Source organism: Pteropus vampyrus, unplaced genomic scaffold, assembly GCF_000151845.1.
Source record: "Pteropus vampyrus isolate Shadow unplaced genomic scaffold, Pvam_2.0 Scaffold386, whole genome shotgun sequence".
NCBI classification, from domain to species: Eukaryota; Metazoa; Chordata; class Mammalia; order Chiroptera; family Pteropodidae; genus Pteropus; species Pteropus vampyrus.
In genome coordinates this window covers 90,066-100,900 of record NW_011889167.1, presented here as the reverse complement: position 1 = coordinate 100,900, position 10,835 = coordinate 90,066, and positions in this window count along the sequence as shown.

The following is a 10,835-nucleotide window of genomic DNA, read 5'->3' as shown; positions in this document are numbered from 1 at the left end:
TTTTTTTCGTTAATCCGATCCTTAATGCAATATTATTCTGCCATAATATCACCAAAGTTGACCATGACTTTTTGGGGCCCCAAGTCTTTTATTTATTTACGATTATCAAATACCATTTCTTGCATATTTTTCTGCTGTCACGTCTATGGCATTGTACTTTTGTTTACCTTTTACCTGTTTGATGTTTCCTTCTCCATAAAATTCGATGGCTTTCCTTCTTTGGCTCCTCAGGTGTGATGGCAGAGGCGGCTTATTCCTGCCCTTTCTCCCCTCACTCCCACCCCTGAGGACCTGATCACGGCAGTAACTGTCAACAGCCCCCAGAAACACGCAGCAAAATCCTCAGGTTCAGTGCTTTAAACCCGCATTTGCAACTTTCTGATGACCTGATACTTCCATGACCAAAGCTCCGTCATGTCAAAGCATGTCCCAGACCGAACCGATGACCCTTTCTGAAACTGGTCTTTCCGACTTGCCGCCATCTCTTCAGGATCCCAGGTTTAAAACTTTTGAGCCATTTTCCACTCCCCTGCCTCTTCTCTCATTTTCACTTAGTTCTCGAATCCTGCCCTTCCCTCGAAATACCTCCCGTCCCCTCTCCCATCTCCTTCGGAACCTCAGATCTCCTCCCTGAATCACTTTCTGCCCGCAGTGTTTCTCCGTTTGTCCATCCATCCACCCACAAAAGCCCTGCTATGTGGCATTCTCTACGCGGGGTACGTGAAACACCAGTCCACTGCTAGCTTTGTAGAATGCGTTCTCTCACGTGCATGTATCATGGAATCCAACTGTCTTATGTTGAAATCTTGGATCCGTCCCTTCCTGTAACCCGAGACGACTTAGCCTTCCCATGACTCATTTTCTCTTGTGTAAAATGGGTCATAATAGTACATACTTGATAGATCTTTCGTGAGTATGAACTGGGTGGTGGCACCTCTGAGCCTTAGCACTGCGCCAAGCATAATAAACCCTCAATAAGTGTTAGCCCTTTTAATTGGCATTATTATTACTAATTAAAAACTGTAGGGAAGTTGCCGTGACATGGCTCTGCATGCTAAAAGCCAAATGAGTCATCTAGAGTGAGAGCGATTAGGAGAACCGAGGTGGCTTCTGGAGGCAGCTCCTCCTGGAGGCAGCTGTCTACGCAGCCCCGTGCAGACACGGGTCCCACGGGCGTGGTGCTAGCGAGACCAGGTGTGGGGGCGACAGCCCCAGATACCAGGCAAGACTGTGTACTTCTTCCTGTTTGTGGCATGGAGACATTCCAGATTTTATGTAATACGATGGAATCGATTTAAAAACATTTAAAATCTTGGTCCGATCCTGCATTCCTCCGTACATGTCTAGCCTGAGCTCTATCAAAGCCAATTACGTATATCTTTTCTTATTTATATATTGCATTGGAATAAAAATAGACTATGCCTTATTTCAGAGTTCTTATTTTTGCTATGTAGTAAGTACTCGATAGCAAATACTTTATTGTTTATCGAAATATAACTTTTTTGATTGAAGCAAATGATGCAGAATTTTTAGACCACTTCATTTTATGAAGATATATTAATTTTGTCATTTTATCTCAGGGTTACGTTCTGTACCATTAAATCAGAGCTAGTTCGTGATTAAACGTGTGTGTGGTGCTTTGTCACAAGACAAAAACGATGCAGATATCAGCCACCGTCTCCACTGCTGCGAAATGCAAGGACGAAATCAAGCGACTGCCGCTCTGAGCTACGGGCTCCACCATGACGCGAACTGGGTCGGTCTGCGGAGTTCTGCGTGTGTGTGGACATCGCCACTTTCCTCATCATGAGAATAAGTCACTTAATTCAAACGGAAGCATCTTAGTGGCTCTGCTTTGGTGGTTTTGTTGGTTTTTATCAAATACTCTGATTATAAGGGCCGAGGAGCTACGTAAGATAGTTTGCCTCTCGGAATCAAATATGTTCGTTTGATAACTTGGCCAACCACGGTGCCAGGGCAGTATGACCCGAGGGCCTCGGCGAAGCAGCAGCGAGAATTGGACTCGTGGAGGGGAGACGGGAGCCTGGGCGCTGGCCGGGCGGAGCCCCGAGGGCCTGCCTGTCCCTCAGGCCCTGGAGACGAGGGGCTGCTAGCAGCTCTGGGGACACCGCCCGAGGCAGGCGGGGAGCGGCTCCCCGTGGAGACGCAGGAGGGAACACAGCCGAGAGGTGCCAGGATGCTCTTCGCTGTTTCCAGCCCTGGGCGTTATTCCCAGGGGAAGCTTAAAGATGTACTAAGTTCCACTTATTCCAAATACCAGGACGTGGATCTGCTCGTCCCCGGAGCGTGGCCGCGTGCGCCGTGCCGGCGGCGTTGCAGGCGTCCGCACCCTCAGATGCTGCTTTCCCGCGGCACCGTCGGGCGGTTTCCAGACTCTTCGCTCGCAGGGCCCAGGAGATCCTGGGAGATCTGAGGGCCACAGAAAAGCCTCAGCTGCCCGCGGTGCACCCGCATGTATCTTCCGGGTCCCCGTAAACCCCGAGCCATCTCTACGGTCATGTTGCCGTTTTGACCCTAGAATACCGCATATGTTTTAGATAGAGACATTCGTTCTCAGGCAACGCGAAATGCAGGCAGCCGAGTTTGCTGTCCAGGTGAAGCATTTCCGGGGCGCGTCCTGCACTGACGTCTGATTTTTCCGTGTCCTCGTTGCCGCTGTCCCGGCACCGAGGCGGCGTGTGCTCCCGTCTCCGGCTCGTTCCTCCTGCGACCTCACCGGCCACCTCCTGGCCTCGAGAGACACCGCAGTTGACAGCGCTTCCTGTGTCCCTTCACTGACGTTCCGTGTCTTGGGGATTAAGAAGGAAAATAGTCATCCATCTTCGACAGATACACAGGACGCACCCCCGACGGCAGTGAGCGTGACAGCGGTGACGCTCCGCGGCCAGACCGAGGAGGCGGCTCCCTCTGCAAAGGCTGGGGACAGAATCGCAGTCAGAGCAGAGAGCCCGTTTCCTTTGCCCTCTTTGAGGTGACGCTGACAAGGGGCTGTTTCACTTGACATCTGCGATCACGTGACGGTGAGAAAATCCTATAACGTGAAGGGCAGGAGTTTATTACGGCTAAAGTGTAAAACAGAACAGAATGGGGGCCTTGGCATCATTTTACGGGACCCCTCCTCCGACCCTTCTGTGAACAGCTCCTTCTGCGATGTCTCCGTTCGTGCTGGTTGGCTCTGTCGTGGGCGTTGAGTTATGGCCTGAATAAATTCTTCCCGAGGCTTTGCAGGTTGGCGTGGTGGCGCCTTTCTTTGCTAGGTCCTATAAAGGATGTGTGTGATTCGTCAAGCGTGGGACATATGTCTGGCTTTACTCACAGGCTTTTTAGAGAAGTTTATTGCCAGCGACACCTTCAAAATCTGGCACTGGAATTTGATATTTAAATCATTTCAGTAAGAATTTGCCAATGAGGCTTTGTAATCGGTCCCTAGTAAATATGTCAACTTACTATCAAAACGAAAATTATTTCAAGAGCATTTTAAGGCTTTCAAAATCTTATTATTATGCTTCATTAGATATCTTAGTGAACATTTTAGATTTTTGCTGGATCTAAATTTCAGAGTGGGTGTGCAAATTAGACGTAACTAGGCAGCCAGATAATATCAATCTGTAAAATCTTTATTTGCATTTTATTTGAGTAGCATTTAATGGGAAATTGTGTTTTCTGTATGCACGTTACATTTGTGATATTTTTATGTGTGTTAAAGAACACAGTATCCAAATATTTATTTTATAAAGAAAAAAGTTTAGGAATATAAAACAAACTTTTATTCATTCTGTCTCGTCCTCTTTTAGCTGGACCGTTAACGCTTGTCGATGTCTTGAAAACTCATGAAATCTGTTATGCATCTGCTTTACAATTTCTGGTTATCAGGTCATTATGAAGAATTTAAAACGTTATCTTTCTTCTGCCCATGAAATCGAACTGTCGCATAAAAGAATAGATAGGATATTATATTGGATGAAACACCATAAGAGGAACCTTTTCTCGGTTCAAAATAATTGTGTCTGGTCCTCAAATAAGCATGAGAGCCATTTTGAGAATCAAAACTGAGCTGCCCCAAAGATACATCTCTCCTCGTGATGCAGCAAAGAGCACACGTTTGAGGTAGAAGAATTGTTAATTACGTTGTGTGTGTGATATTATCAATTAACCCGTCCTAGCTGTTTCCACCCCAAACAGTTCCCCTTGGGCATGAATCATCGGAGAAACACATTATGCCCAGCAGAGAGCTGCCTCATGCTTCTTAAGCAGTTCATTCCGATTTAGATAAATGGTAAGTTCTTTGCTTTTATTTTTAAGCAACCAGCTCTCTTTATTTCAAATGCTTTGCTTCCGAATGCAGATGGTTAAGTGTCCTGCAGGTGATCAGTGAGGAGCCTGTGATGAACTCAGCCTTTAATGATCAATTCCTACAGGGAAAATGACAGCCAAATTTCGGTCTGGAAAGAGGATTCTCATTTTTATCCAATTGGGCTGATCTTTCTGCAGAATCTCTGCAGGCTTCTGTAGTTGTGTTAATAATAAAAGTACACTGGATCAAATCAACGTTATGAAAGATGCTGTAATTTTATTCAGGAAATACAGATTATTGAAACATCTTTTTATATGAAATGATATTGTATGTACCTGTGATAATGTGCATTTTCTCCTGAGTTAGGGGAATCTTCACTTTTACTGAAAGCAAGAGGTAGACATTTTTGGTTTCAACTTTAAACAAAGAAAAATAGTCGTTCGTATTTACCGTTTCTGGCGCTTTTCGTTTCTCTCTGTAGATGTGCGTGTCGCCTGGTCTCACGTCCCGCCAGCCCAGGAGCGCCGTAGCGACCTCGCAGGGCAGCTCTGAGCGGCGACTGTCTCTCGCCTTCAGACGGGGCGCGTTGTTTCGCTGGCTTCAGAATTTCAGGGTGACCTTTCCTCTCCCAGCACTGGCGACGTGCTGTTCCCCTGTGTGCGATGTGCCACCGTTCTGTCTTCTTTCGAGATGTTATTTTTCGCGGCGGTTCACAGCAGCTAGTTATTGTGTATCGGTGCATCCATCCTGCCGAAGCTTTGCTGAGGTCCTTGAATCTGTATCTTCACATTTGGTAAATTTCTACCCTTACTTTTTCGAGTCTGTTTTGCACCCGTCCCTCTGTCCACTTACACACCTGTGGAATGTTCTCAGGCTGCGTTCATTTCTCTCTCTCCAACCTTCTCGCTCTCAGCTCGGAGAGATTTTGTTCATCTCACTTCAAGTTCGCCGACGTCTTCAAATCTAGAATTTCCCCTTGGCTCTTTTCTTAGAGATTCTATTTCCCCGTGTAGCTTTCCTGATTTTATATTCATTTTGAGAATATCTTTTATTTCCTTAAGCCTAATCGTAATTGGGTTTTAAATGCCTTGTCCACTGAGTCGGGCCCCATTGCCTTCTCTCTGAGTACAGAGAATACGTTTAATCACACGTCGAGATACTGGGGTTGTTTCCTGGGCATCGTAGAGATTCTGGATTCTGCTGTATTCTTCAGATAATATTGATTTTGACTTTCCTGAGCAGCCAGTGGATGTAGCTGAGCTCCACCCACCATGTCCTTGGCAGTGGCTGGGTGATCCCGGAGCTGAGTGGAGATGGCCTGGCCGATCAGGGGCTGGGCAGCGTTAGGCACAGAACGCGGGCTCCCCTCCTTTGCCTCTCTCCTGGGTGGGGTTTCCCTGTTCTGACCGGCCGGCCTGGTCGCGAAGACTCGGCCTGCTTCTTCAAGCCGGTGAGTCTGCACGTTTCTTTTCCTTACTTTATCCATTTGGCCCGGACACACCAGGTCCGACCCTCCAGCTAGCAGCTGTAAACCTGGAAGCGCATCCAGTGCCCCCCTTCCTCCAGCTGACCACGTCCCTGGGGTCAGCCTCCCGCTGCCCACAGGTGTTACGGGCTACGCTGCGTCTGCAGGCGGCAGTTCCTACGTGCCGGAGGGTTGGCACCAAAGAAGCCACGACTGGACGTCTACAACTTTACGGTGGAGGTAATTAATGTCTTACCTGCAAATCTTAAGCACAACTTTAGACTGTTTCATCATAAAGTTGCAGAATAATTAATTAGGCTGAACAGTGTGAAATAAGACATTTTTGCAGATCGGAAGTGGCCAAATAGGAACCATTTCATATGATTCGACTTAGTAATTATGTTCTTACTTATTTTTAATGAACTTTATCATTGACTATCTATGGCTGTACAGCGTCGTCTGCATTTCAGGTTCTTCACATCGTATGGACTCTTAAAAGTGCAACAACTGATTCCTTGTTCATGGACATCTTTAAACTTATTGAACATAATGGATAATTTTATGTAATTTTAGTAAAATAACAATGTGATGGTTATGTGAATGGCATCTATCTTGACACTGGGAAATGTAATTATATTCGGCGTTTGTTTTTTTTGTTCTTGTTTTCGTTAGCAAAAATATCAAGTTATTTAATTTGATCCGTGTTCTGCGTTTGCTCATTCTCATCTATGTGGAACGGATTCATCACGCTTGTTAACTTCCGTGTGTCTTTGTTGGATAACTGTATCACTCTATTTTAGGGACCCTGGAATAGTTCAGACTTTTATTATCAAATGTTCTCTTTTACACATAGTTGAGACATTAAAATCTGCTTCTTTTTAGGGGGTTTTAACATGGCTTCTTAACGCAAGGTAGGAAATTTTGCAAACTCGTTTCATACTTATACTCGTGTGAGGGATCGGGCTCTAGGAAAAGGGGTATGAGCCAGTAAATGCTGCCTTTTTGGAAGAAACGCTCTACGTGGGCGATGGAAGTATTATGTCTGGTTATGTGCCCTTAACTGCTTCCGTCCGAGCTGGCAAAAGCTCCCTGAGTGGCAGCAGAGAGAGGGCCTGAGGCCGGGGACGAGGTGTGCCCTCCCCGCCAGCAGCAGCGTGCCCAGCCCGTGCCGTGGGCTGGCACCCGGCATGGAGGTTTGCGCCCCTGGCCGGCTTTGTCTGCTTACTGCGTTCTGAGAGATGACACCGATCGTCCCCTTTGACTCCAAGCCACGGTTCATGTTAACAGCACACCGCACCCTGGCCGCGCGTGGTCTAAACGCACCTCTGCTAATGAGCTTTTTATTTTGCAAGAGAAAAGTCAATGGAACATATGAATTACGGCCCCTAAACACCGCGTGGAGGGGATTGCTTGGTTCGTGACTCTTTTTAAAACTGATCAAAATATGCCCTCAAAGAATTTACCATTATGTCATAATACGAAAAGCGAAGTCCCTGCACACGTGTGGATTTGTGCCGACGTCGAACTAGGATGTCGCAGAGCCGGGACGGCGGGCGCCTGCCGCACGGGCCCCCTCCCGAGCGGCGTGGGCCACGGTGGCATCGGCAGGTCGCTTTGTCCTTTCCTGCTGACCCCAGGCGCGGGGCCGGGGCCGTTTGGACTCGACATTTCAGGGAGTCACATCCTTTCTCATTAAAGGAACATGTCTGCCACACTCGTCCCGTTACCGATAACTGTGCCCAGAGGATACTCACTCAGGAACCGATAGTGAATAAAAACGATTTGGATCGTAAGAAACAGACAACCAGTCCAGACCACCCCAGGCGAAAGCGATTTTGCTCACCTCGCTGTAGAGTCGCGGTGAGTCCCGTTTCAGCTCTCGATGGCCAGCAGAAGCGGACTCTGGCTCGTGTGGAGCACGAGTGCCGAGTGTCTCTCTGTCGCCTGTTCTTGCCCGCGGTGCGTTTTGCTGCGGCGCTCTCTCTGGGAGCGGGGTGCAGAGCTGGCTTCCCCAGCGCCCCTGTGCCCCGCCAGGCCAGCACCCAGTCCCGATGGCGCAGGCATAAGGCCGGGTCGGCCTCTCTGCGGCTCCTCCTCAGTCGGATGCCTGTCGTCGCTCCGAGCCCCGCCGACGGAGGGACGGTCGGTCTTGCCCGTGTCCCGTACCTGGACCGGAGGTGACGGGGAGCGTTGGGCATGGCCGTGGCTGAGCCGCACACAGGGAGCAGAGGTTACACCACCTCCCCGGGGCCGGCGGGGCCGCGTGCCTGGCCGAATGCTGGGCGCGCACCCCACGAAGCGGCAGGTCCCGCTCTGGCCCTCGTTCATGTTTCTCTCGACCCCTCTGAACCTGTTCCCGTGACCGTCACGGGCGAGGTAGGGAGGCACGACAGGGGCACCCCGAGGACACTGGCTGAAGGAAGAGAAGTGCGGGTCCTGGTGGCAAGCGGGCGCTGACCCGCGGGGTCAAGCAGGGACTCAGGCCCACGGGCTCCTGTCGCCCCCGGCACGAGCCGCCATCGCTGCGGGTAGCTAAAGAGACAGCGGGGGTGAGTGTAGCTTATCTTAAGTGGATGACCTGGCCCTTTGGTGAGAGCTTAGCCTTGGGGCCAGACTGGTCACCAGGGAGACCGGGACAGACAGCCTTCAGGTGGGTGGCCCTATGCCCAGGCGGAAGGATGAGCAGCCGCTGGGGGCGGGGAGGGGACCCGCAGCCCAAGCTCGCACAGCAGGGAGGCCGGCGGGCCCTCTGCCTTCGCTCTGCCGTGCTCCCCCACACCGAGGGTGGGACCCGTGTCCAGCATCAGGCAGACGCAGGGGTCAGCAGGCCCTCGGCTCGGCAGCCCGCACCCTGCCACCCTTGCTCACGGTCTTGCCGGCTGTACCAGGATCGGAATGTGTGAAATCATCTTTCCAGATGGCAGCGGCTTGTCACATCCTGAAATGACACACGGTTAGGAACCAGGAGACTGTCAGCAGAGCCTAGGCTGCTGAGCAGCGGTGCGGTCTTGGTAACGTCCGAGCGTCAGCTTCCTGTGGCGTAAGCAGCCGTGGGGACTGTTATCCGCGCTCCTGCCAGATGGAAAGGATTCTGTATTGTGCTGGAAATGGAGAGCTTTACATGAAACTCTCACTCTCCAGAACGACCAGGACTCTGCCCCCAAGCAACACGGACTCACCCTGTCACCCAGGGCACGGGTCGTTGCCATGAGACCTGGCTGCACAGGACTGTGGGGACAGTCACCGAGGAGAAAGCCAGCCGCACAGGCAGCTGGGAGTCTGACCTGGGGACGGGGTCTTCAGGGTCCCCACGAGCATCGACAAACGTGTTAAAGCGAGGGGTTCGATGACACCTGGCTTCGCCTCAGCTGCTGAAGCATCACGTCGTTAGTGGCCGCAAGATTACCGGGCCTCTGAAAATCCAGTGACAGTGTCTGGCTCCGTCACCTCCTGAGGCTGAGTCACACGTGTACCTGATCCAAGGCTCTGCCTTTCTGTCTGTTCCAGAACTATTGCCCTCTGACTTTTAAAGGACAGTCGGAAGGTGTCGACTGCTGTTTAACTCTGCGGTTGCTACAGTCTCCTTGAGCTTTGTTGGTGCCTGAGCTGAAGGTGGTGGCTTTGAACTTCCAGGCTGCCTGTGGGGGCGGGTGGCTTCGCAGGGCGGCGCCCTGCTTCCCCGCGCTGCAGGGAGCAGCAGCCAGCGGCCGGACGTCCCCGCGGGCCCGGGACCGTCAGAGCGTGACACAGATGGCACTTCCACAGCTGCAGCTGTCCTGCTCAACAGTTTGTCCCGGAAGGACGCCACGTCACTAGCTCCTGGGCTTTGCCGAAGGCAGCGGTGGCGCTGGCTCTGCGGCTGGCACTGAGGCGGGCCAGGCCAGGGGCCGGCGGTCCATCCGCAGTGAGCTGGAAAACGCCCGGCCCGTAACACCTCTCCGCTTTTTCCAGGTGACCGGCCCATCTCCCTCACCTTCTGCTTCTGTCCGTGAGGGAGCCACCCTCCTCCCTCGTGTGCGGTCCACACTTTCATTTTCTGTGACCTTCCTCTGTTGTGACAGACAGACTCACGCCTTTCAAAGCTGACGCGATCGCGTCTCCACGTGAGGAGAGTCTGGTCTTTCTCCAGCTCCCGCTGCAGCTGTGTGGTGCCTGATAGACTGAGATCGTTCGTCGAGTGGGAAATGAATCTGAACAAAGCGCCAGACGGGGGTGGGGGCCAACAGAGGGTTCCAGAGGCACCGGACGGGCCTGCAGTGCGCGTGTGCCGGCCAGGGTGCCGCCGGTCCCGGGCCAGCCTTCCTGGGGGACGAGGCCAGGAGCTGCATGTCCCGGGGCCGGGGGAGAACAGGCTGGTGGCCGCCCTGGATGCTGCGTCGGAATGAGAGCCTGGCCGCGGGCCGGACAGCAGCTGCGAGGCGTCTCTGGGACGTGGAGGTTTAAGTCACCTGCCCCCATTTCGCATTTCTTTAAGAAAACATCCTTTAGCCGGCGGGAGCACCTTCCTCTCCAGGGCCGGTTTGCTTCCCTGGTCACTTCCCTCCCTCCCTGCCGCCCTTCCTCCTTCCCTCCCTCCTGCCTTCCTTCCCTTTTTCCTTACCTACCTTTCCCATTCTCCCTCCATTCTCTCTTACAGTTTGGTTGCCTGGGGTAAAGCATATGACTGCGTCTATGCTGACTTAATGGCTGTCCCTGGTAAGCCGCGGGCTCACGGGTGGCCTGTTCCTTCCTCATGAATGTGCGGTGCCGGAGGCTCAGAAGTATGTTCTTTCCCTTTCAAGAAATACCCGCATTGATAAGCGGCACTTCATTTTCTCGTTTCGGGTCTTGTGCCCCGGTAGTCTCTAATATGGTTGGATATTTGATTTGAAAAGAAGTAACTGGCCTTGTCTATTTAATTTCACCCTGGACCTACCACCTAGCCAATGACTGATAGATCGTAGGTGCTTAATTAATATTTGGTTCTTTTATTTTTCACACGATTCTGATGTCACGCAGACAGACCTTAGAGAGAGGGCGAGCTGCACGCTCAGGAGCAGCCTGTCGGTCTGGCCA